A 27,073-nucleotide genomic window follows, 5' to 3' on the forward strand; every position below is an offset into this window, starting at 1 on the left:
ACATAGAGTGCATGTGCACCCACCTCATCCTCCCTTGGCTGATGATGTTCACTCACATGAGGAGCTGCTGGAGGTTCCATGGGAGTCTGAGACCACATCCTCTATGCTGATGGTCTAACATCTAACAGCAGACTTCATCAAAACAAATTTTCCTGTAACTTTTGCAATTAGGTTTTCCAGATGAAGAAGCCACACAGATATCATAGTTTGGAGATAAGAAGAGTGAGAGGCTGAGCTGCCATCACAGGAAATGCTTCCAACTGGGCTCAAAGAAGTCATCCAGCCCACTCTTCTGTGCAAATTTAACTTCAAAGATTCACTTTCTCACATATATTCCTCCTCTCTGGTAGCAATCTCTTCCTTTTTTCCCCAAGCATTCTCTTCCAATTCTTCATTATCCTCACTGCTAGAAAACCACTGCTGCTGTCAAGTTTCATTGCTTCCTGTCAGCTCACATGTTTCTGGAAAAAAAGATAATTTCTTTAGTTCATTTCTTTATTAGGTACACTGCCATTATGTCTGTACCAGGAACATCACTCAACATGATTATTCATATTTCACATGAGCAGTACAAGTTTCTGCATATCATTATATAGCAAAATAACTGGATAAGCTTATTACACTGACTGTCTATGGCATTCTTTATTGTTCTGATAAAAATTAATTGGTTTTTCAGTTCAGGCTTTCTCTGGGATTATTATTTGTTATTAAATAGAGGCTTTAATATTATTAAATCATCACCTGTACCAACTACTAGTTCTTCACCTGGAATCTAATAGTTTAATGGAAAAACACATTTCAAGGACTGTCTGGAAGAACCACAACTATGGGGAGCGTTCCTTTCATTCTACCTTCATCTCTCATAAGCTCTGAAAAAGTCATAACAGGAAATAAATGTAAAGGCATCTCAGGAAGCCATTTAATCCATCATTCTGCTCCAGGGCTGAATTTGAACTGAGAATTTATAAGAAATAATGGAAGGCAGCCTAGGGAATTACTTTCTTCCTGAGTCACCTAAATTTCCATTTTCTAAAGGATTTCAGTGCTTTGGTCTAGTTTACCTTACAAAAGCCATTTTTCTGTCTAGAAACATTAAAATTATGCTCTTCCTTCTATTGAAGGAGTTCTTTGTAACTGCAAACCTCATTGTACAGCTAATATTGTGTCAAGACTGTGAAAACACGCAGGTCTTACATAGCAACATCCTAAACCATGAGTGACACCACCATGTTGTTAGGAGACTAGAGATCTTCAGAAAATTTCATGTAAGGGGTTTCCAGCTCATGTTGATGAATTTACATATCAAACACTTCTGTCCAATACAACTGATAGGAGTTATTAGGCACCTTCCCTGCATCAATGTATTGACCAAAGAAAAAAGAAGTGGGGAGCTAGGCAGACATAAGAATGTCTTTTGAAGTAAGATAATAATAAAAGTCACTGATACCCAGTATCCAGGAGAAATCTGGAAAAAAATGGAAAAGATAGAGTAAGGTCAATAAATACAATTAAGGATGTGATTTGACCCTGTGTGAGGAAAGGTGATATACAGTAAAAAGCTTGACCTATGAAAGAGATGGTTTAGGGTGTCAGCCTTCATAGCCACAGTGAAGCATCTTCTTTAGGATGTGTCAAGTAGCTCTCTGCATCTCCTGATGATATGACTGGATGTGCTGGGGCTCAGTGTGATCCTGTGAGGTACAGGTGTTCAAACTGTAGTAACAGAAACTCAGTCATGTTTACATACAGAACTCTACCTAAAAACAATAGGTTTCCTTAGGTTTCATTTCCATGAAATGGCCATGTGAAATGGTGAGAGTAACAAATCCCCCTGAAGAAAACCAAATTTATGCCTACAACAGATTTTGCAACCTAGGAGGGGTTGGCTGATTGCCAGGAGGCTCAAAGCACTCATTGTAGACAGGAAAAAAGCACAGACAAGTGCTTCTGTTTCCAGCACTTGACCACAGATTGTCCCTGGCTGATTTCCTCCAGCCCCTCTGGTTTGCAGGGTCCCTGTCCCCAGCCACTTTCCATCAAACCTCTCACATGCAGAGCAGAGGAAACACACCCAGTTCTGGGATCAAACAGGGTCCTACAAGAACTTCAGTCTTTTTCCTGATGATTTCATGTCCCTGTGTGAGATTTTAGAGGGAACAAAGAAAAGATTCTCTGCTTCCAGTAGAAGAGAAAGGGACAAGATATGGTACAAAGGTGGGAGACAGAAAACTTTTCTGTTGTTTGCAAGTGTACCAGTTAATCTGGTAAAAAAATGTTTCTCCTGACTAAGCTTATCTCTCATCACAAACAATTGACCTGTCATTATTACTTTAGTGTAATTTAAAACACCCTTTACATTTTTTTAATCCATCTGTTCCTGTAGGGATTATAAGGCAAGCAAACTGATTATCACCTTGCCAACACTTATCATCAGGTGGCTGTGACTGTTTAGATTGCTGTCCAAAGACAACAAGAAGTACATTAACAGAGAACAAAAGGTACTGTTTTAAAAAACAACGGTTACCATTAAGCCCTCATGATATAGATCAGATAAACCCAGTGATAATGTAGAGATCATGACCTCTGGGTTTCCCACCAGGCTCGTTGCAATTTTATCTTATCATCACTGTATAACCTAATAAATCAGTGTATGCACAAAAACATTGCCAGTTAGCATTGCCTTTCCAAAGGCTGCTTTGCAGTGTTGATTGCTTTAACTGCACATCCGCTAATTGATTTTGATTGGTTTAATAGGATGTTCAGGGGTTGGGATTTTAAAGAACCCTGGGATGAAGTGGGTTCCTGCATGAGTTTCACCAGCTGTGTTAACAAACAGGAGGCAAAACAGATGGGTGACAAAAACATAGAGGGCTCAAAGCACTGCAGGCTATCAATTAGCACCTCAAAATTTACCAATGCTTAAATAAAGTGAACTTTAACATCTCCCTAAGAGCAGAAGGAGATCATGACTATCATGACACACCAAGCTGTACAAGAGAATATCTGTATTGCAGGGCATAGATTTGTGTGTCCAATCTCTCTGGGTTTTGCAGGATATTCTGCCTGTATGGCTATTGGCCCCAGACTCAGGCATTTAATGTTGATTTGCCAGACACTGATCTTTGCTGGTTGCAGTGAACAGATTTCAGTCTTGATTTGGAGTTATTGACAGCATCTACTGAGGAGGCAAGTAAAGATACACAGGGAAAGCTTTCTAACTGGATCTAAACAAAGCTAAGATCAGATAGATTTGCAGGGGTTTTGGGAAGGAGAATAAATATTTTTGTGTCTTCTTCCAGCATTTCAAGTAATGTAGAGATGGTGCTTATCTCGTATTCTGTGTTAGTGGAAAATTTTGGTGCTGAAATATCAAGGAGTACATTTGGAGTTATCTGATCTTGCTGTAAAAAACTAGCAAAATAGAAACTACAATATTAAATTTAGGCATAAGGCTGTGAGAGACTAAACTTGAAGAGACCATGGAATAGATAAGGAACAGGTTAACAAATCTGCCTACTGCAATTTGAGTCCTCCACTCTACTCCATTCCTGGAATTAACAACCTGTTTCTGCAACAGAAAGGTGTGTTCAAATAAATAAAACAATTTTCTCTGAAATGGCTGAGGCCTGAGAAGACATTGTTTTTCCAGCTTTGCTTTGTTCATTAAGCAGTGTCTTAGAGGAGGAGCAGTAGTGACAGAGAACCATTACATCTTAAACCATTTCCCTTGAACACATCTTCAGTGCCCTCCAGCACAGAGACACTTCAGCAGAGTGAGGTTCAACCAGCATCTAAATGTGTCAAGTATAGATAAAAAAAGTAGAATTGAATCCTCAACCCTTTCTAGAAATCAAGGCTGGCCTCTGAACCAGCTCAGGTGGTTCTCTCACCAAGTCTGAAGGGTTGTGACAAGGAAATTTCCAAACTTGGCATTGCACCTATTTTTCATATCACAGTTGTGTCAATGGGTCACTGACACATTAAGTAGTTTGGGTTGAAGGGACTCAAATTCATGGCTTTGCCTGTAAGAAAGCATCCATCTGGCTAGGTCAGGTCCCCTATATTTTCAGTGGGATCTGTGCCCTGATGCAAATAAAAACACAGAACTTGGGGGGCTACCAAGAGAGGAAGTTCTTTCCCAGAGTGTTTGGGATGAAATATTCCACATTCAAACTAAACAGGGAAGTCCCAGGTGAGTCTTAAGTGTTGCCATCCATTAAGTGACCACTGAAATGTACATTCTTAGACTTGGCTTCTTAAGAATTTTCTCAGATCTAATCCTTCTGACCTTTATGCTTTCCCAAAAATTATCAAGAACCCCAGGTTTTCTTATTGTAATTAAATTATCAACAAATACTTATTTTATTTGTTTAAATCGAGTTCCTGAAATCTACAGGGTGGGCAGAATATCAGCAAGAAAGCTTAGACTAAATAAATGTGGGGGCAATGAATAGTAGGGTTGTTAAGAGAAGCAGATGGTTAGGAATTGAATTTATTTGAATGACATATCTAAAAAAATTTAAAAATAAATAGAAATCTCTAGACAACTGGGATTTTTAGGGAGTTTTGACATCCCATATTCCCAGTCAGGCAACCCGGTGGGTACTTTTCTGGATTGTCTTCTTCCATCTGACTGGGAAAACCAATACTTGTGGATGCTACAGAAAGGATGTTGATGCCTTTGCATATCCTTTGGCTGCACTATTTCAAGGTTTCAGAGGAATTTGGTTCAATTAGATTATATGAGGGGATGGTTAGCTGACATTTATCAGTGCATTTGGTCCTCCAGTAATCATGTTAACACATCCACCCAGTGCTCACTCCCACCAGTAAGATCAGAAAATAGCTGTGTGCTGTGTCTGAAGATCCACAATCCAAATACTCCCATGTCAGACATTTTTATTACCACTTCTTTCTAGGCTTGATGAAAAGTCTCACCTACTTCTGCATGTTCCTGTGCCCCATACTGTGTCATCTTTGCTGTTTTCTTGCATTTAACACAACAGAAATCATGACTTCTGGATAAATGAGGGCAAATTAGTGCTGTGAACAGGGAAAAAGTGAGGGGAATAATGGGAGAATGTTGGAACTGGATCCACAGAAGAGCTGTAGTCCTAGACTTAGAATAGTCAGTTTATTTTTGCTTCCTTCTTAGCACAATGATTTTCTTTGGATTTCTTCTGAATTCAGGGTCTAGATAAATTAATTTAGTGAACAGATGATGAAACTCAAGATATTATTCCACTCTCTCCCAGAGCTAGTTCAGCCCTGAGAGCTCATTTTGAACTTCTCAGGAGGTGGTTTGGAGCTAAACCATCAGATCCTCTGCTGAAGTAGCTGAGGATTCTCCTCAAGGCAGCAGCATCTGACAGGAGAGCAGAGCTGAACAAAAAGGAGATGCAATAGCCTGACCCACCACCACAGCTAATGGAAGGTAATGGAAAATTTGTGTCCAAGTATTTTCTCTTACAATTCTTTTCTACTTGATTGTTTAGAGGTAAGGAGACCTCTATTATTACTGAAAACTGCCTGCAGAAATACACCTGGCCTTAATTTATTGCATCTGCCTGTGTCAAGAGGCACTAAGAGCCCAGTGTGGATAAGCCCAGCTATAAATAGCCAGTCACATATCCAGTTTAAATTTAGATACTTACTTGTAGAATATTGCAGAATCCAACCAAATTCAGCTCAGTTGCACCCAAGCTGGAAGCATTGTGAAGGCAGGGCACAACTCAGGAGTATTCCCAGACACTGGTGCATCTACAGAAATATGACTGTATTTTAAAAGAATAACACAAAGAGAAACATTTGCAGGTATTATTAATGTTCTTAACAGCTGTAAGCAAAAAGCTCCCATGAAACCTACTAATATTGCTAAGTTTGAGAATTTCCCTTCACAGATGAATTGGGAATTTGGGAATTTCCCTTCACAGCCTTAGCTGATGAGAGCTGGTTCAGAGCCCTGAACCAGAAATGCTGAGGCTGGAAGTATTCTTTCTGGGCAATGTGGCAGGGGCTGGCCCTGCTGTTTGCAAAGGCTAGACACATCCCTCCTGCTGCAGAGACATGAGCACAGGGCAGGCTGGGTTCCCTCACCTGGGTGCAGGGACAGCAGCAGCTCTGCAGGCGATGCAGTCAGAGGCACTGAAGGACTGTAAAGACCCAGGTGATGCAATTAAAGATTTTGGCATCAGTTTCATTAAAGCTCCTTATTTACACATCAAAACAACCTTGCCAGATACAGCATTACATATCTGAGTGACCAAAAATGCAGATGTATGATTTACAGTGCTTTCATAACAGTCTTGTGAGTAAATTCATGCTCATGGTTAGCTTTCCTACAGAAGACTAAAGGCTGGCTACTAGTCAGGGGACAAAAGTGAGATCAGCATCACTGAGACCAGTTTCCCTTGTACAATCAGTGTGTTTTATCTCTGCACAGGAGGAACCAGTTCATCACCAGCCCCTCTGTGGGGGCTGCCGACAAAGAGGCTAATCAGTCCCAAATCATGTGGCTTCCTGGAGCAGACACATGACACTGAGCCTCAGACCACCAGCTCTCTTCTCACAAGCCACAAAATGTGCATCACAGGGGTATGATGTTCTGTTCATAAGACAGAGGTGAAAGGCTCTATATCCTATTACACATCCCCTGGGCCAGCCAGTCTCCTTGTTTACATTTTTGTCAGAAAAAATCAAGGATGTTTTTACATTTGTGAATGGAAAGGCAGCAACAGGAGTGCATGTGAAATGGTATTTCTTAGTCCCCCAACTGACTCAGTGTTGGATAGCAGCCAAGGAAGGAAGGCAGTTGCCAACTTTCCAGCTGTGAGAACAGGGACATGCTAAACCAGGGATTTCTCTGGCACCAATAGAAACAATGAGGAATCTCTGTGCTCCTGAAGCCACCTTCTAAGCTGATTGCTGCATCCTGTGCAGGTCTAGGCTGCCACACAGATCCAGGAGCATGTGCCTCTTGGTGGCTTCAATAAAGAGCATGTCTTGGGTCCTGAGAAACGGTCCAGGTTTGGAGAACTGGACTCATCAAATTCCCTCCATGGTATTTGGAAATATGCTTGTTTTTCACACTGTGATATGGGATCATACATCCCAAGACTCCTATTGCTGCTGGAGTTAAAAGTACTTAACCTGTGAAAGATCCTTCTTAGAGTAATCAATATGAGTAACTCAGAGAAAACCAGCATTGGTCTATAATGCTGAGTTAAATTCACCAAAAGGTATTTTCAGTCTTAATGATTCACCCATCTGTGCTGTTCAGCCAGTTAACTAGTTTCTGTCAAGATTTTGACCTGACTATTTAGCTTTTTCCAAAGTGAGAAACAATTAGAGGAACTAGCACATGTCTGGGAGGAATGCTGACCAAGTCTGGGTGCAGATTTCTCTTTGCTTTGGGAGTCAGGAGAATCCCTTTGTCTGTCTTCTGTAAGCTCATCTGTAGGTTTGGAAGATTAGAAAAGTACATGTGCAAGTCATTGCACACCAGCTGGCCTCAGTGGCCAGGGACAATCCCAGGTGTGTGTCACTCAGTGGGACAGTCACAACCTCAATGTCTGACTTCAAAGTCCAGTGCAGTGCTCTGGTATTTGTTGCTGCTGCAGGAAGCTTCACAGCAGCATGCAGAGAGACACGTCCTCTCTCATATGCTCAGAGATCATCTATTTCACAACTGCATGCAGGTGTCCTTCTTACAGACATTTGGGCCCTCAGTTCCACTCTTCTCTCACCTCTTTGTATGAGAAGCCAACATTTTGGTACAGGACATGATGGACCATGTGTCACAGGCTGTGGTGTCCTAAGGGAAGAGGCCCTCAGACACTGTCCTATGGATTGGACTTTTCTGTTCAATTGCCTTGTGGTACAGCCCCAGATCGTCTGGAAGAGTTATGCAGGAAAAAGTTCCTTGGGCACAAGCCACAGGTGGGATGAACTGTTTTGGACCTAAATACTGTGTAAAGTCTTTTATGCCTGTTGTCTGTCTGAAGGCTTTTAACTCAGTTCACCCATCACACCATAGTAATTTCCTTGAAGGAACCAATTTAAAATATACTCCCTTCTTGATCTGAAAAACAACTTCACTTATTTCAGTTCCACCCTCTATTTTCCACACCCCTCCCTCTTCTCACAACTGGTTTGTTGCCTCTGCTCCATGTTCTGCCTCCTCCTTTTCGTTAGCTCTTTTGCTTCCTCATCTTCACTTCTGTCCTTCTCTTCCACCACCCTACAGAAATCCTCTCCAGCTCCTTCCTCCCCATGTCTCAATAGCCAAAGCATTTTTTCTGCTTTGTTGTTGTAACTGCCTGTGGGCAGCATGACAACACAAAGACTTCACTCTGCTGAAGCATGCAGGAGTCTTGCCACTGACTGCTGACTCTCCCAGTAGAGCCAGATTTCTCCGAAGTTTGGTGATTTCTTTACTTTTCTGCAAGCAAGAAAGGCATGCATGTAAACCAGCTCTTCCATAGGATTCATCAAAAGCCAGCAGGAGCTGATAAGTGAAATGTAATTAAGATGTGATTATAGAATGAAACTTACAATTTAGGTAATTTCCTCTAAACCTTTCTGAGTTCTCAAGTTAACTTTGTTTGGGTGTAAATAGTTTGATATGGATCCCAGACCACCTCAGATGTTTCAGTTTGTGTGAAGTTCTAGGAAAGGTACTAGGAAGGACGGCTGCAATCTGCTGCTTTGGCCCAAACATAATCTGCACCAGATTGCCCAAGTTTCTGAACTTCACAGCATCATAAATCTATGCAATTATAAATGCAGAGGCAAGAAGTATGTAGGTTCAATGAAAACATTTGAATTAACATTATGTAATGATAAATTGATTCCCATAAAAGCTACAAGAAGTCTCTAGAGAGTAGCTCTTAAACAATGACCAGAAAAAATATATATACCCCATACAGCTAAAAGCTTTCTATGCTGTACCAGGATGTTTTTGCCTTTTAAATTATATACATTGGATTATGGCTGTGAGGCCTTAGGAAAATTGTCAGTGGAACTCTTTAATGCAAAATGTCCAAAGTCCACCTGAGAACAAATGAAGCCCTGAGGCTCCCTAAAAGGAGGACTGTAAGGTCTCTTTCTTTATATCGGCACTGGAAGTCATAGTTAAATCAACTAGAAAAAAAGCTGAGCTATTAAAATATCCTTTTGCTTATAGAAAACATTCATCTCCCTGGTTCTTTAGGCACTGCTAGGTAAAGAACTTCATCTGCTCCAGTTTAAGGGGATGGCTAGGTCCTGATTGACTTAAATGGGGAAATGGCTGGGCCACAAATGCAGAACAGGAGGAAGCTGATTGAAAATGGCTTCATATTTCTGTCAGAGCAAAGGAAAATATCTGTAAACAATTTCCTTCTAAGGCCTTTCAGAACTAAAGTCATTAATGGAAAGCAACTGGCAGAAAAGCAACAACCAACACACTGACTCGAGAAAAATAAACAGAGCATTTACACAACCATCTTCCAGGGCAGCCAATGTCTTTCTCACACCTATATTTACTATTTATTGCTATTTAAATCTGAATGCATTGAACAAATGTAATTTTTTCTTTTTTCTATAACATCACCTTTTCTACCTTCTTTTCCAGCATCACTAAGGCTGCACAACATATAAGACACTTAGTAACCTTTGACTCTTTTGACAATTATTTAATCTTATATCATCCTGTTGTGTCTGTTAAAGAAATAAGGCACAATGAGTGTGTAAGCATAAATATTAATAGCAAACACATTCTGTTTCTCTTGAAATGTGTAAATGAATGAAGAAAAGATAGTGCTTAAAAGGAAAGCAGTCCTTTCTTCTGTAAAAAAAAAAAAATCCTAATGTTCTTATCTTTCCTGTTCTTATCTGGTACAGAGCACTTTCAATCCATCAAGACAGTACTCTTCTTGTCTAATCGAACTGCTGAGAGATAAGAGGTTTTAGGGCTTCCTGACCATTGTTTGAACCTTTTTCTTCCTTGCTCAAAGAGGAAAGTCTTGAAAGTCTCTAAAGCTCCAACTGTAACTAATTAGGGAATCTGAGGAATATTCAGTTCAATGCAGAGGTTAACTGAAAAGGAAAACTTCAAACCATACAGACATGACCTTAATGGGAGATTCAGATTTGAATTAAAGCTATAGTAAGCTAGTCACTAGAGAGTCAAGCTTCTTTTCTTCTTACTTGGAAAAGTTCAAAAACCCACTCTTAAGCATGTAAAGAAAAAAAAAAAAAGCCAAACCTTAAAGGGGTTTCCCACTTGTTATCTATTTTTATCGAAGTATTGAGCCATTTTAATGGAGATGGCAAATGGCTGGGCAATTAGCTGTATTAGTTGTGTAGACCTATATCTTCTACCAAAATGGGGAAAGTCTCTGAGTGCACAGAAAAAATGAATTCTGTTTATTAAATAACTGTAACTAGCTCTTAGAATTTAAATTAAATGCCTCTCAAGGCATAATATGACATTCCAGAAAGAGAACATTACATTTGCTGACTTTATTCCTTTCTATTATATTATTTGTTTATGTGAGAAGTAATTTTAAGCAAAAGCATGCTTAGCAAAGACCAAAAGACAGTGAACAACAGATTCTAGAGAGTTGCATGATTTTGTTTTATCCTAACTGACTTTCAGTTCCTCGTAGACTCAATAGACTAGCATTTAATTAGTGAACCTTTTAACATTATAACTTCTCACTGGATTTAATGGCAAATTAAAGGGGGAACACTTCTCAGAATTTAGTTTCCTGCTTTTAAAATTAAATTTTTTCTTGTCCTGTAGAATTTTAAAATGTCATCAGGCTTTTACTGTTTGCAGTTCATTATAAATCACATAAAACTCATTAAATATGCCATTTTTCATCATGTCGTGTATATTAGTGAAATCATTACAAATGTGTTTCAATAAATCACCAGATCAACTGCCACAGAAAAGCCAACAGGAAAGTTAAAAATAACCCTTCTTTCATGGTTTCCCACAGTAATGCAACTGTCTCAAACTCTAGGCAATTTTTTTATAGTCCTTTTTTAATAGTAGCTACTTAGTTGAATTTCCGCCTTCATATTTGGGTCGTTTCATCTAGACATGAGTATCAGTCCCAGCCTGATTGTTTGGACTCAACTCTAATTTCTCCCAGATTGTCCAAGGAGAGTGTACTTTACAGAACTTTGTAGCTAAAAAGAAACACACATCAAAAACTGCAGCCCAATAACCTGCACTGAGGCAGGATCAAGCACACTAAATCCTCCTCAGCAGAGGGTCATCTGCCTGTTCTTGAAAACATTCAATGAAAGGTTTTTCACACATAACTTGCCAGCCAGTATTTCAGAGCCCTTATATAAGTAAAGGAAAAGAAAATATTCTTTTCCAATATAAACCTTGATTATGAACAGACTTATTCTCTCCCCTAGTAAACATGGGACACAATGGTTTCCTGTCCTTCCTTGTAGCAATATTAACATAAAAGAAGCATGCCATGTTTTCCTCAGTCTTCTTTTTTTAGGTACCCAGTTCCTTCAGACTTTCCATATATGTGCTTTTCATCCCTTATCACTGAGGCACCAGGCTTGGTCTTCACCAGCTTAGCTACATTATCTGAACCTTGCTCTGACACTCCTAACACTCCTGAAATGCCCCCCTGCTGAAGAAACGCTGAGGGATGTGGGTTGCTCAGTCTGGAGAAGAGAAAGCTCTGGGGAGACCTCATTGCAAACTTTCAATATATTAAGGGCAAGATTTAATTGCAGAGAGAAGCATTTACCAAGGCCTGTTGTGACAGTGCAAAGGGTAATGGTTTTAAACTGAAAGGGGTAAGTTCAGGTTGGACATTAAGAAATTCTTTGCTGTGAGGTTGGTGAGGCACTGAAAGGGAAGTTGTGGATACCCTGTCCTTGGATGTGTTCTAGACCAGGCTGCATGGGGCTCTGAGCAACCTGGTCTAGTGCAAGATGTCCCTGCCCATGGCAGGGTGGGGATACACAGATGACCTTTAAAGGTCTCTCAAAACATCTCAAAACATCCTGTGATTCCAATGAAAACCAGGGATCAAACAGAAATAAATATCTAGAAAAGAATGGTCTTGGCTCACAAGGAAATGCAATTTATATTTTTATTTTATTTTAGCTCTGTCATAATCTCCAAATTCACTTTGCTGTACTGCTTTCACTGCCAATTACTCCAGCCCTGCATTTGTGGATTTGATATTCACCTCAAATTGTTCCTATTACACTTGTTCTTGGAGATTTTCCACCCATCTCTTTTGGGTCACCTACCCAGTTTGACAAACTTTTTATTCCCACAAAGGGGTCCACTCATGCTGACAAACCATGGTTCAAAGTCACTGGTGCATCCCACTGGGACTGCAGGAGTTCAGCTTGTTGCAGTATTGGTCACATATTTATGTGCTGTTCTCTTTTACCTGTACCAGAAAGGAGTATGCAGGAGCTTCTTTCTTCTACAGCAGGGGAAACACTCCATAACCTCAATTTTGCTGATCCAGTATAAAACATACAAGCTGATGATGAATATTTTAAGGATCAGGAAATGAGGACGTTACTGCATTGTGTACAAGGCTTCTAGACCTTTAGAAAATGTTTAGAGAAACATTTTGACTGCAGAAGCTGATCATAGGCACCAAAGGACTTCTTTAGCTGGAAAAAGATTGAGACATAAAAGGAAAGAGACTTGGCTTTACTAAGTGCATTTAAACTGTCCTTTTAATAATAAACAGTTGTCTTCAAGATGGGATAACTTTTAAATATAAAAAAATAACACACCACAGGGAGCTGAAAGGAAAAACAAATTTAATTATGTATTCAAGACCATCCAAACCACCCACCCACATAATAAGTGTTTGCTGCCTACACAGACACTCTCGTTGCCATGACTTAGCCAATGGTCTTTGTTTGAAAAGTAAACACCTTTGTTAAATAATAAAAAATATTCCTTGAAGTGAATAATCAAACTACTTTGGCAACATCCTGCTCCCTCTGAAATCAGCGGGCTACTTTCAGCAGGATGGGTGTTAAATTCTTGCTTGTCTGATTAAGAAAAGCTGGGGTAGCTGCAGGGAGGCTGTCGGGAGCTGGGCTGAGCCGGGCGATGATGAGGAGCAGCCACGGCTGAGGAAGGAGCTGAGGCAGGAGCAGCAGAGGTTAAGTCAGAGGTGGCAGGATGACTGGGGGGCTGTCAGAGCCTCTGTATTCCTCTTGGTGAATTAAATGTTGAATTCAGTTTTAGAGACTGTCAGCCTCAGTGCCTGGGAGTTTTTGCTGTTATTATTTGGTTTTTAGTATAGATGTAGCTCTTAAGAGCCGACTGTCTTTGTCATAAACCATTTTATCAATGGGCTTAAAAGTAAATTGCCTCCAGTGCAGTGTAGCAGATGCACATGGCAAAGCAGCCATAAATCACTGTGGTCTGAACAAAATGCTGATTAATATTCAGTCTGTGTGTCATCATACGTGGCTGAGCCTGCTGGTACTTCAAAATTACAGACACTGAGAGGCTTAAGATTTCAATGAGCAGAAGAATGAATCTAACAGGGCTGTGCATAAAAAGCCTTTCCAAATACCCCAAAATGAGGGTTCTCACCCTTCTGAAGTCAGCAAAGTTTGCGAATGATAAGGTAGAGCTTTGATAAGTGGGAAAAGATTGGTCAATGCTGCAAGAGAGAGGAAACATTGCCATTTTATCTATATATGTTTTATCTATTAAGGCAGATATTTTTGGTAGCATGTTTTTAATAACTGGAAACTAGAATGGCAACTGATATCAGTTTGGTTCTCAAAAAGTTGAGTGCTTTGTTATGGTACACATAGACTAAAGCTTTTTGGAGCAGGCAGTTGAAGGGACCAATGCCATGGGCCAATATCTGCAACAATTTCTGAGAGAGTGCTAATTTCAATTTGTCATAGACATTCCTTGGTAGTTGATATATTCAAGAAAATATAGACAAGAAAATATCAAAAGTGACAAAAAACATCTTGAAAACTGCCATTTTTAGAGCCATGGTTTGCAAAAGCAGGAAACACAAGAGTGCTGGGATTTGGGGAGTGAGAGATTTTGGAGGTTTATGAGGATGCTACACCAAAGGAAAGGCAAAAGTAGCAATAACAACAACAACAACAACAACAAATATCTTGCAATGGCAAGCATTCAAAAGCCCTCATGCTGAGAGAAAGAGACATTAAGTCCATCTGAAAACTAGTGAAGGGAAATGGATGCCAGCAAAAATAATTACTTTGTAGAGATAGAGACAAATTTTTGGAAACAAACTGACAGGCTACTGAAGGAATCATACATTTTAACTTGCCATGGCAACAGAGTCCAAAATAAATGTCGATGCAAACAAAATGAATAAAATAAAAATAAAAAGCTCTTTACAAATCTAATTGCTTGGGAGGAGTCAGGGAAAGGGAAAGCATGCACTAGAAACAGTACCCTTTCAGCCCTGCATTTCTAAAGATGCAGGGGGCAAACTCCAGATCAACCCAGCAGTGCCATACTGAAAATGCATGGTAACTCATTAGGATGTAGTGATTTCAGTGAGAAAGAAACACTGAGAAATATGGAATGGAGTAGAACTAATGTGAACTGGTAGCTCTATATGCCTGTCTTGAATAATCATTCAAATAGCCGCTTCAGAAGAACCTAGGAGAATTAAGGGTGTAGAAAAATACCTTGAAATAAGTGAAAGCCATTAGGCACTGCAGCTTTGCAAATGACACAATTCCTTGCTGGTATGGCAATGACTTGGCTAAGAGAAATATTTTAGAATGAATGTGTCCACGATGGTCAAATGTCTTCCAGAAGCTTCAGCCAAGTCAAATGGAGGGATATGCCTTCTTTTCTTTTTCTTTTCCATTCAGGCACATGTGCTCTGTTTTCAGCAGTTTTAGGTTTCTGTGTTGCCACAGCTCCTGATAAAAGTAAGGAGCTGAAGAGTGAGGAGTACTTTCAAGGAAAGACCTTTTTGCCCTTGCCTGAGTGAATCTGCAGAGGTCTTGGGAGCACTGCTCAAGCCCTCTCCTACAGGAAGCCCTGTTCTGCTGCCCTCCAGGGAGCTCAGTTTACATTGCTGAGGGATTTTGTTCACTTCAGTTATTTGTTTGAAAGATTTCAATTACTTGCCAAAATCCTTCTGAGGTTTAGGCATGGTTTGTTTTACCAGGAAACCAGGGTTTAATCTACAGACATATATTTTTATACCCTAAAATCAGAGATTTACTTATTTGAGAAAGAGAGGGACATTTCATATGAGAGGTCTAAACAAATATCTTAAGAGCCTGCTGTCATGGACATACACAATTACACAAAGATTCCCTGAGGGATCAGGGAACATCAGTCTGACCCTGTTAAATTCAAATTTTGCATTCATTCAGTATATGCAATGAAGATGTGAGTATCTTGGTCAAAAGTGAATTAAAGTGCTTTGAAACAGCTGGGCTCATCTGGTATTTTACCAGGAATTCAACCTTACACAGAACCAGGAGAGCAATGCTGATTTTTTTTTTTTTAATCCTTGTAAATACTGTTTTACACTTTTCTCAGAAAACAAACCCAACACAAACAAAAGCCCATACAACAGACTACAATAAAGATTTCTGGTTCTATACTGAGGTATTAAAATCAATTTATATTAATACTAATTGCAAACATAGCTCCTGGATATTCTCCTAAAATCTTTGTGAACCTGGAGAGAAATTTTTATGCCTTGATAATATAATATCCTTTTATTTTTCTCTTGTAATTCATAAATGTGTCTGAATAGGAAAAAATGCCATCTCATGACACAGCACTGGAAAACTGATCAGGTTGTTTAATCCACAGACTATTTTTACAGTAATTTTCCATATGATTTTTCCTTCTGGGAACATCTGATAGTAACTGTATGATTTTCATACCAGGAAACCATAAATGAAGAAGGCACTTGGCCAGACTGTTATGTATTATGATAGGTAATAGTCAGAATGTGCCTCACATTCATATGAATACGGTGTATCAGGGATGTTGACACAAAGCTTCAGATTTGCTCTCTGTGTATCTAAAATGCACCCTTGCAAATGAATGCAGAACTATGAGGTTTTGAAGACAAAAAGACTTTTAAATAATTCTAGTTTCTCTCCATGCCAATACAAGGTTGCTTTTGGATATATTGTCACATATGCGTCATTGTTTTTTCCCTCCTTCCTTTTGTCTTACTTCACATATATGTTAAATAATTAGCAGCAAGAAGCCTGTGTAACCAACACTGTGGTACTGGAAAGCAGCAGAAGCAACTCTGAATTTCCTGACTGCACTGAAAGGAGCCCAGCTGGTCAGTCCCTCCTGTCCTCTTCCTCCCCCTTCTCAAATCCAACCAGAAGATTCAGCCTTCACATGCCAAGATTTCTGTCTGTGAGCACACACAGGTTTCCAAGTAAAGCAGTGCCAAGCAGAGACTGCTGCAATTAATACAATTAACAGAAATCCAGCAGAATGCTGACTCAAAGCCAATCTGTCCTTTCAGGAAAGGTTACCCCAGCTCCAGCTGCAGCCGAGAAGTCCACATGCTCCTGGGGTTTGCCTTGTCACAGACAGGGTGGCTCACATTTCTGGATGCTGTGTGTGTCACGCTGGGAGATTGCACAGAGCAATCAATATCTGCCAGGCGCCTGACCAGAGCTCTTCTGGCAGCTCCAGTGGCAACGCCAGCAATGATCCTGTGTGTGAATGGGGAGTTTGGTCTTGCCGGGAAGCAGGAACCACCATGGGAATTACAAGGAGGGGCAGCATATCTCAACAGGAAAGTCATCCAGGAAGTTTCATTTCCAAGAACCAGCTGGTAAACAGTTTAGAGCACCCTGTTCACATCTGTAACACTCAGCAATTAATGAGGCACTCATATACCTATAAAATAACCAATTCAGTCCTGTTTATTTATAGCACTGTTTGAGCACTTTGTCGCTGTTTTTGAAGAGGGAAAACTAGACTGAGCCCCAGATACAAAACTGGGGAATGCTGACACTGTAGAGTTGCCTATCTCTCCTGTTTAACAAGCAGTGGTTATGGTTTTAATTTAATGTCAAAGGTGTTCGGAGTGGCTATGTCAATGCCATTGACATAGCCTGAAATACCCTAATCTATAAGATTGCTCAGGATTATACTTTAAAGTTAGTTTAGAACTGCTAAGATATTTGTCAGACAAGAAAAACAGAACCTCAGAACCTTCCCCACCAGCTCTCCCGAGCCACATGCACAGAGGTGAGCGCAGCTCCCACCCAAAGCACAACTCTACACTGGGAACCCCTGTTCAGACTTCACTTCAGACTGAAATGAAGTTTGCTTTTCCGCCCTGACCCGAAACTCTTGCAGTGCAGAGACAGGCAACCTTCGGCGGGGTCCACGTAAGAAGAATACAGCTGCTCTTTTCTAACGGGAAGAAGAAGGAGGCTTTTATGGCTGTCCCTGAAGAGAGCCCTCTTACAATGCTTCGCAGTGTCTAAACAGACCTACGTGCTCTGATCCCACTTGGCAATAATGAAGGACTTGTATTCCTCCGGCTTCGGGGACCAGCTCGCCCGCCGGGCTGCAGATGCCGGCTCCGGTTACAGCGGTGGCGCGTTAAAAACCTGTGACATTTAAGCGGGGATGAAAATTAAAATTGTCTTTAGCCATTGTCCGTATATTTACCCTTTGCTTTGCTCTGTTTCCATAGAAATGAACAAAAAAGGATCACATGCGTCCGTCTCGGAGGGGGCGGCGAGGGAGGGACGAGCCGCCGTTCTGCGGGCAACCGCGCCGCGCCGCGGCTCCGCGCAACTCCGCAACCCCCGCAACCCCATCCCCGCACCCCCGCTCCCCCATCCCCGCACCCCCGCTCCCCCATCCCCGCACCCCCCATCCCCGCAACCCCCGCAACCCCATCCCCGCAACCCCCGCTCCCCCATCCCCGCACCCCCGCTCCCCCATCCCCGCTCCCCCGCTCCCCCATCCCCGCAACCCCCGCTCCCCCATCCCCGCACCCCCGCTCCCCCATCCCCGCATCCCCCGCTCCCCCATCCCCGCTCCCCCGCTCCCCCATCCCCGCAACCCCCGCAACCCCATCCCCGCAACCCCCGCTCCCCCATCCCCGCATCCCCCGCTCCCCCATCCCCGCTCCCCCGCTCCCCCATCCCCGCAACCCCCGCTCCCCCATCCCCGCAACCCCCGCTCCCCCATCCCCGCACCCCCGCTCCCCCATCCCCGCAACCCCCGCAACCCCATCCCCGCAACCCCCGCTCCCCCATCCCCGCATCCCCCGCTCCCCCATCCCCGCTCCCCCGCTCCCCCATCCCCGCAACCCCCGCTCCCCCATCCCCGCAACCCCCGCTCCCCCATCCCCGCACCCCCGCTCCCCCATCCCCGCACCCCCGCTCCCCCATCCCCGCACCCCCATCCCCGCACCCCCGCTCCCCCATCCCCGCACCCCCGCTCCCCCATCCCCGCACCCCCGCTCCCCCATCCCCGCACCCCCGCTCCCCCATCCCCGCATCCCCCGCTCCCCCATCCCCGCATCCCTGCTCCCCCATCCCCGCACCCCGCTCCCTCTGCTCCCCCCGCATTCCCGCACTCCTCAGCCGGCCCCGAGAGCAGCCCTGCGCCGTGCCGAACTGTGCCCCGGGCACAGGCGATACACCCAGAGCAAAGGGGTCAAAGGAATTTGCTCGAGTACTGCCAGACAGCCAAGGGGTTTGTGTTGCACCGTCAAGTCAGAATCATGGAATGGTTTGGGTTGGAATGGACCTTCAAAGGTCATCCAGTTCCAATCTTCCCCGCCACAGGCAAAGACATTTTCCACTAAACCAGGCTGCTCATATCTCTGTTCCACCTAACCATGAACACTTCCAAGGATGGGACATCCACAACTTTTCTGGCAATCTGTCTCACTGTATCATCACCCACTGAGTCAAGCATTTCTTTTTCATATTATCTAATCTAAACTTATCCTCTTTTCGTTTTTGTCCTATTACCAGTTGCCCTTGGTACTTGGTACCAGTGCCCTGTGATATCTCTGGAGCCGTGCTCCAACCCTCTGACCATCTTTGTGTCCTCCTCTGCACTCACTCCAACAGGTCCTTGCATTCCTTATGGAATGGAGCTGGATGTGGTACCCAAGCTGAGTCTCACAAGACATGAGCAGAGAGGTAGAAATCCCCTCTCTCAGCCTGCTGGCCTCAGTGCTGTTGGTGCAGCCCAGGACACAGCTGGCTCTCTGGGCTTACAAGAGTACATTGCCAGGTCAGGTTGATCTTCATCCACCAGCACCCCCAAGTCCTTCTCCTCCGGGCTGCTCTCAGTCTGTTCTCTGCCCAGCTTGTATTCATACTTGGGATTGCCCTGACCCAGGTGCAGCACCTTGCACTTGGCCTTTTTGAACATCATGGGGTCCCCACATGCCCACCTCTCAAGAGTTTCTCTTTTTCCCTGGGGGGTTTCTGTGAGATTCAGCAATTTTGTACCTAATGATTATTTACTGTTTTTCTTCATCTGTGGAGGTTTCGTTTTTTAGTAAACAGGTTTTTTTTTTTTTTTTAATTTTACTAACATCTACCCATATTTAATTCCTCCTTGTTGGTGGAAAGGGTTTGGTTACAACTATAAGAGGAGACAACTCATTCTATATTGTCTACCTCTTAAATTGTCTTTAAAAAAGACACTCAAGTGGGCCAAATTAAAGAAAAGCTGTTGCCTGACTGTTAGATCTGTCATCAGCCTTTGCCCTGAATATTTGATGAACTCCAGGGAATTTCCACCTGTCTGAGGACAAATGCAGAAGTTAGTCAAGACCAACAGAACATGGCAGCTGCCCCCCATTATGTGTCTACATCCCATCAGGTATTTTATTGTAGCATCTTAAAGGATAATATGTTGTTCCTATGACTTAGAAGTTAAACTTAAGAGATGTTAGTGAAAGGACTGTGAAACAATTTCCCCTCAGGAATTACAATTTTTAGAACTTTTTAGCATTAGTCATTTTCAAATTACTAATTAAGCCATTTTTTTCAAATTTGTTATTATAAATTCTTAGCAAAATTGCAAAATACCTCAGGAGATCATCTAGGCCAGTAGCCTCTCCAAAGCAGAGCTAACTTCCAGGTTCTGTCACATTGTCCTGGATGTGACATCCAGGCCATGTCTGCAAACTCCAAGGGTGGGACTTCCAGGGTACCTACTCCAGTGATGAACCAGGCTCTTGTTGAGGGCCTTGTTTGGTAGAGAGTAATCCAGGTTTAGAGTATGTTTAAGAAAAATTTTTTTTTAGAAGATACTCTTTGCTACAAATACAACAATACTCCTTAAGAGCTTTGTTCTCTGGTTTCATATGCATTTCAAATGGACATCATGTCAGCATGTATTTTAGTGGAGGGATATAGTTTAATGGTATGAGGAACAGGGTATTTTTCACTATTATTTTTCAAATGGGGATCTAATAGAGGTATATTTGACAGTTGTGAATAGATCCAGAGCCCTTTATTAGCCAGAAGTCTTACACAATTTAGAAGTGTCAGCAGTCTCTTATTATGTCTACATTTAATCTATGAGATTCAAATTGCATGGCCTTCCTTTGAATAAACCAGTTTTCTTTTTTTCTCAAACAGTAAGAAATTTTGCTGCAGTACATGATAAAGGAGGGAGTAAAGTTTATTGAAGCTAAAAATAAGTTTTATAAGTTGACCCAGTGTCTTTTTCCAAGGATTGATAAAAAAAAATATGTGGCATTCATAGCTATGAGATTTATACGGTCATACACAAATGTAGACAATCTGAGAACCACAGAAATTTTTGCCAAATCATGATCCCATTTTTGTTTCTGCAGTCTTATCTGATGCACATGCTGGTACCTCACATCAAGATTATTGACTTACTGTGCATGTTCTTTCAAGGAAATTGTCCTGGCATTACAGATCTATATTTAGGTCTTCTAGACAAGGATGAAGGAAAACTCTTGAATTTCATAAAACATCATCCACAGCTGAAAGAGAGATTGATGGAAAAAGCAATACAATTTTAGAAAAATAATGAAGGACCAAGGCAGGGATTGTCCCCCTGTACTCAGCACTGGTGAGGCCAGACCTTGAATCCTGTGTCCAGTTCTGGGTCCCTCACTACAAGAAGGACATTGAGGGTCTGGGGCAAGTCCAGAGGAGGGCAACAAAACTGGTGAAGGGTCTGGAGCACAAGTCCAACAAGGAGTGGCTGAGGGAGCTGGGGGTGTTTGTCCTGGAGAAAAAGAGGCTCAGGGGAGACCTTATCATTCTCTACAGCTCCCTGAAATGAGAGTGTAGCCAGGTGGGAGTTGGTCTCTTCTTCCAGGTAGCAAGGGACAGGACAAAAGAGAATGGTTTCAAGTCGTGCCAGGGAAGTTTAGGTTAGTTATTGGGCATGATGTCTTCACTGTTATGATAGTCAGGCACTGACACAGGCTGCCCAGGGCAGCAGCAGAATCAATGTCCCTGGAGCTGTTTAAAATACACATAGGTGTGGCACTAGTGGGCATGGTTTAGTGGTGGACTTGGCAGCGCTGGGTTAGGAGTTGGAATGATCTTAAAGATCTTTTGAACCCTAAAGAATGCTATGATTCTATATGTGAAGATGGTCAGTAAGTCTTAATTTTGGGACAGGATAACACCCACAATTGTCATGCATACGCTGTGAAAATTTATATTGGGAAGAAAAGACAGATAGACACACCAGGGTAGTCCAAAAATTCTTTCAGCTCTTGTGTTCAGAAGAAGGGAGAAGAACCTCAGCATGTTCTGCCACTTTTCTAGTCAGGAAATATCTAGCCAAGCTATTTCTGATCCATGCAAGACTTCACTTCCCATGACTGGGGCTAAGCCTACTTCTGTTTAGACACTGCTATCAATCACAGGCCAGGGCACTGTGAGAACAGGCTGTCAGGAGTATTTAAGGGTAGAATTCCCTAGAGAAAAGGTGTCTCCTCAATGGATGAAGCAGAAAGAGACAAAGACAAATAAACCAGACAGCACATCCAGCATTGTGGCCCATATGAATACCCTGCCAGACATGCAGCCGGATGCACTTTGATAAGGTGGCCTGGCTGTCTGTGTGTCTCCAGACCAGAGCACCTGTTTCTGAAGAGGGCCTCAAGTTTTTTCTCTTTTTTTTTGACATTTTTGTTCCTTAGGTCTCCTGCCATTTGTCTGAGGATGAAAGACTCCTCTGCCTTGTCTGTATATGTGATGGAAACAGATGAGTCCCAAGGGAGAGTAGAGTGACCTTTGCACTTCAGCAGCTTGGCAGAAGTGCAGCAGAGCCCTTCAGATCCTCATCCAGAGTCTGGAGGAACCCTAGGATGTTGACAAGTTTCACAGGGGTTTCCTTTCCAGTTCTGCTTTCTGCAAAAAGGAAGTGCTGGTGATCAAATTAAAAAATAAAATAAAAAGGAAGACACTCCCCATTCACTGGCAACATGCAATAGACAGATTAATAACTCACTGGCATGTTTTTCCTTCTTAATTTTCTTCCTTTCTGCTTATTCCTCAAACTTTGACACAATAGTAGAATGGAAGAGAGATGAAAAAATTGTCTGACTGTATTTCTTTACAAATGACTTGTTAAAAAGCAAAATGTTTCTTGAAAAATCCCAAAGATGATGCAAAAGTCCACAGCTGGTTAGGAAATTGGAGGGAAGTTGCAGTAAATTCACTATAGTTTTATTACACATAGGGGTCTTTTCTCCTTGGGTATCAAATATATATACACACTTCTGACAAACTCCTGTTTCTTTAAGCTTGTGGTCATTCCTGCAAATTCAGGGCCATGTTTTTAAAACTGAAGACCAAAATGTCAGAAATATATCAGTAGAGTTAAAAAAAGTTACCCCAAAACTCACTGTTCACACCCTATTTATTCCGTCATGAAGCATAATAAGTGCACTAACTTAGACATGGAGTAATTTTGGAAGAAGTTGTGAGAGACTTGATTCAATGGACTTAGTAATGATTTTCATGGAGAGTTGATCACATCCCTTCCTCAAATGCTCAATGAAAAAACTAAAACACAGGGTTTAGGAGAGTTCTGGGTTATCAGGAGGTGGTCTATGCAACAAAAAGTGTTGAAGGGAAGATAGAACAGAGCTCAGATTATTCCTTAATTGGAAGATGTCATGGCTGAACCCAAGATGCTCCTGTATAGCTCCTCAAATATTTGTGGAAACTGAAAGAAGTCAATCATACAAATAGGAGAATGCATTTAATCATCTTTGAAACTCTTGGAGTTAAGGTCTCCTAAAACAGATCCTCCAATCCTGATCTTCACATTAGACACTTCTATGACAAGAAGCTGTGAAATAACATATAAAGCTGAATTTTATAGCCATTCATTGGTGAATTACCAGCAGAGCGATGAATGGTGATGGAGAAAGTGCTCACATTAGTGGTAATGCAGGTCAGGATTATCTTCTGTATTTTCAGCTTCTAATTGCTGCGCAAACCAGGATATTTATTTATTCAGGATATTTATTCAGTACATTGAAGTGTAGCTACTGTACCATGCACTAGATAAACATTTATCCACATGGTCCAGTTTTTCCTCCTCTTGGTCTTCTGCACCAGAGGAGGAAGGGAAGGAGGCAGGCTTTGAGTGAATATGAGCAAAATCTGTGGCACGTAAGAATCCAAGAGCACAGGAGGAGACAACGCAGGAGTAGAAGCTGCAATGAAGAATTACCATGTGAAGCCTCAAACTGCACTGAGTCTAGCTGGCATCCAGACCACACAGACACAGCTCAGAGAAGCCCTTTGGCTCCCCAGAAATTACAGTGGGCAGATCTTGTCAATAGCTTCATAGGAAATCCTGCTTGGAGTGGAAATTCACTCTGCATTTGTTGGGAAGTCTGACAGGGCAGAGATAAGATGTTTTTACCATGAGGCAGCAGCTGGGACAAGGCTAGACAAAAGCAATGATCCTGTTTCTACAACAAAGGGATATTTGGGACACTTTGGAGGAACTTCCTATGATATCAATGAAAGTCAATACAACTTTTCTTATTTAAAAACCAGACATCTCCATTGAGCTCTAGGAAGCCAAAAGTAGTTGTAACAACCAGGATCACAAAAAGAAAGTTCTTCTTTTTCCTGTTGCTTTGTCTCAGCATCACCCATCTCTTTGTCTAGATCCACTTGAATTCATGCCAAAAAAAGAACCAAAAATAACTACCTGGTGAGAACTTACTGTACAGAAAAGAGGTCAAAGGAACTTGGATTTCTGCATTTCTAATCCAATTTCTGCTAAGCCACACAATGAGGTTGCCCTTCAATTGCAGCTGTGGGCCAAGAGATGACAGATGCTCTACAAATGGGTTGAAAAGGAAAATCCCCACCACCACTACCCTTCCCAAAGTGAGACTGAATAAAGGGCAAGAGAGACACCTGGGTACATGCAAATTGTAATGACAGCAAGATCTTCACACCACTCTGCTGAAAGGCATGGCCACCTTCTCCTGTCTGTGCAACTACATTCAAGATTTAGGGAGTTTGCTGGTTTGGGTTTGCAAAGGAATGCCTGATTTGCAAGAGATGAGATTGAGTCCAAGCTGTCTGCAATTTTTAAATTCAAGCTAATCAAACATAGTGTGGGGATTTTTTGGAAGCAGGAGCAATATTTAGTAATTTTAGAAACTTAGACTTCAACAACTTTGCTGGCAATTCTTTTCACCTTATTTTGGAGAAAAAGCACAAAATTATGAGAGAGAGAAAATTATAACCTTAGAGGTGGGCAGTGAAAGATGATTGTTTTCACTTATGCAATGAATAAACTGAAGTTAAAAAGTCCTGTGAGAGGAGAGATGAAGCAATGTGCTAGAAAGCTCAGGCTCTCTTTTGTCTAGTCCTGGGTGGTAGAAAAGTGATTTGCAAAGGTATAAACCATTAGTTTATTCTAGACAATTGGTTTATTCTGTGTTTATTTTAGCTGTCTAGATAGACAGATGGTTTACTTTTGAGGAACAGCTGTTCCCTATAAAATGTTATGAATTATGTCCTCTGGAAAAGGTCAGCAACCTTTGGAAAAGGCAGGCAAGTGGCATCGAGAGACCTCTGAGGTTGTGGCAGAGAGCTACTGGGGTAACACATGGAACAAAAGAGGGTAGATAGTGAAGGGAAGGGAAATGAAAGAGTATGGGGAACATAGAGACATAAACCCTAATTGTGATAAACCGAACACAGTAATAATTTATCCCACTGACAGGAGCTGGGACCTTTAGTCTGTGCTTCTGGGAGTGTTTGGAAATTTCTCACAATGTTTCAGAACACAACAGATATCAGATCACAAAACTGTATATACCAGATCCAGCTGAAGCTTGAGGGAAAAGAAACAGACTCTTCAGAAAAATAAGTAAAAAATCTAAACCATTACAGTAGTTTGAAAGTATTTGGAACAATGAGCCATTGGACCAGAGCTGAGGTATTAACATGTGCATGGTAAATACATTCAAAAGATACTATGCTGGTGCTGCCTTGTATCAAACATATCTAATATCTGGCATATCTTTAAGACACTGCACAGCTATGACAGAGAATTGCTCTGATGAGCAGCTGAAAAACTGAGAACTCCAACATGGGATGCTGTTACAGCAACTTAGCAGAGAGGTCTGGTGTAACTTAACACTGACCTTTTTTACACCTTCTTACACTGAAGAATCAAACACAAAATACCACAAAATGTCAAAAGATTGTTTGGCAAGCTGGCTTCAAGATGAAGAAAACAGCTTGGTTTGACTGAAGCTTGTCAAATATTTCAGCAGTCCTTTTCAGAGAATGTGGAGACCATGTTTTCTGTGCAATTTGTCACTTGTCAGTGCATAACAACATATGGAGAGTTAAGGCAAGATCAGTTTTGACACACTAATTCCTGCTTTTGAGATGATGTTTTTGGCCTACCTCTGGTGGTGGTTTGGAGAGAAGCAACGACGCAGCAACAAGGCAATACCATAAACCTCCCAGTTTTCCTACTAGGAGAAAAATTGCTAGACCACATGAAAAAAATGTACTCCATTTCTATCTCTTTTAAACCCCCATTTGTCTCACAAACGGAAAGGAATTTTTCACAGCCATAATATGGTCTCTACTGGCCATGTATCTGCATTACATAATCAGCAAGGAGTTCAACGTGTGGACTTTGTCACCTGAGGACAGCTCTTCATGTCCAGAGGCTGTGAGTGATTCCCAGTGAAGCCAACTGGTCCAGATTTCATCTCAACACATATCTGCCTATCTGTCTTTCTCCAGCCATTGGAGAGACAGATGAGTCTGACTGGTCTGAAAATGTACCACTGCCTGCTCTTAGCACTACTTCTTTTTCTCAGGATAAGTGACTCTCCTGGAAGCATTTATTTACTATAGAATGAACAATGGTTACCTTTGATAAGAAGCCTACCTTTTAAACAAAATTGAAAAAAGTGATGTAATTTCTAGGACTAATTAAATCTTCTGAAAATAAGAAGCCTGGAGACACCTTGTAACAAGCTTGAGTGAGAATTGCTTAGCTTTTGACCACAGAGACTTGAAACTGGTAGAATGGATCCATTGCACAAGCAACAAGATAAAACAGTATTGGGAAATTTCACCTTGTATTTCATAAAATGTTCCCTCCATGGGCTTTGCTGCTAATGGCTGTGTGGATTTATCTTGAATGGTCCTGGCTCAGGATAGATGATCCCATGCAGGAAGAAAGATGAATGTGTAGCATACTGAGATGTCATTTTAGTCCAGTCTTCAAGGAAAGTCTTCTTTGATCATACTCTGTGTGTCTGTCCCAACAGCTAATATTTGAATGACAGGCCAATTTTAAAAAAACATGGTAGCAGAGTACTAGTTTAAAGAAAATAGACAAGTTGGTAGGGTAATTCTAGGTGCAGAAAGACTTCAGCAACACTTCAGCCCTTATTAGTGATCAGCAGATCCAGAGAGAAAGCATACATTTTGCAGCACAGTTCTTGTAGCACACATGAACAGCTCAACTGTGAGAAAAAGTATCTGTAAAATATTTCTGCTTCACTGGAGGGATGGAATAAACCAGGCATGA

The sequence above is a fragment of the Lonchura striata genome, chromosome 1 (genome assembly GCF_046129695.1).
Source record: "Lonchura striata isolate bLonStr1 chromosome 1, bLonStr1.mat, whole genome shotgun sequence".
In the NCBI taxonomy this organism is placed as follows: Eukaryota; Metazoa; Chordata; class Aves; order Passeriformes; family Estrildidae; genus Lonchura; species Lonchura striata.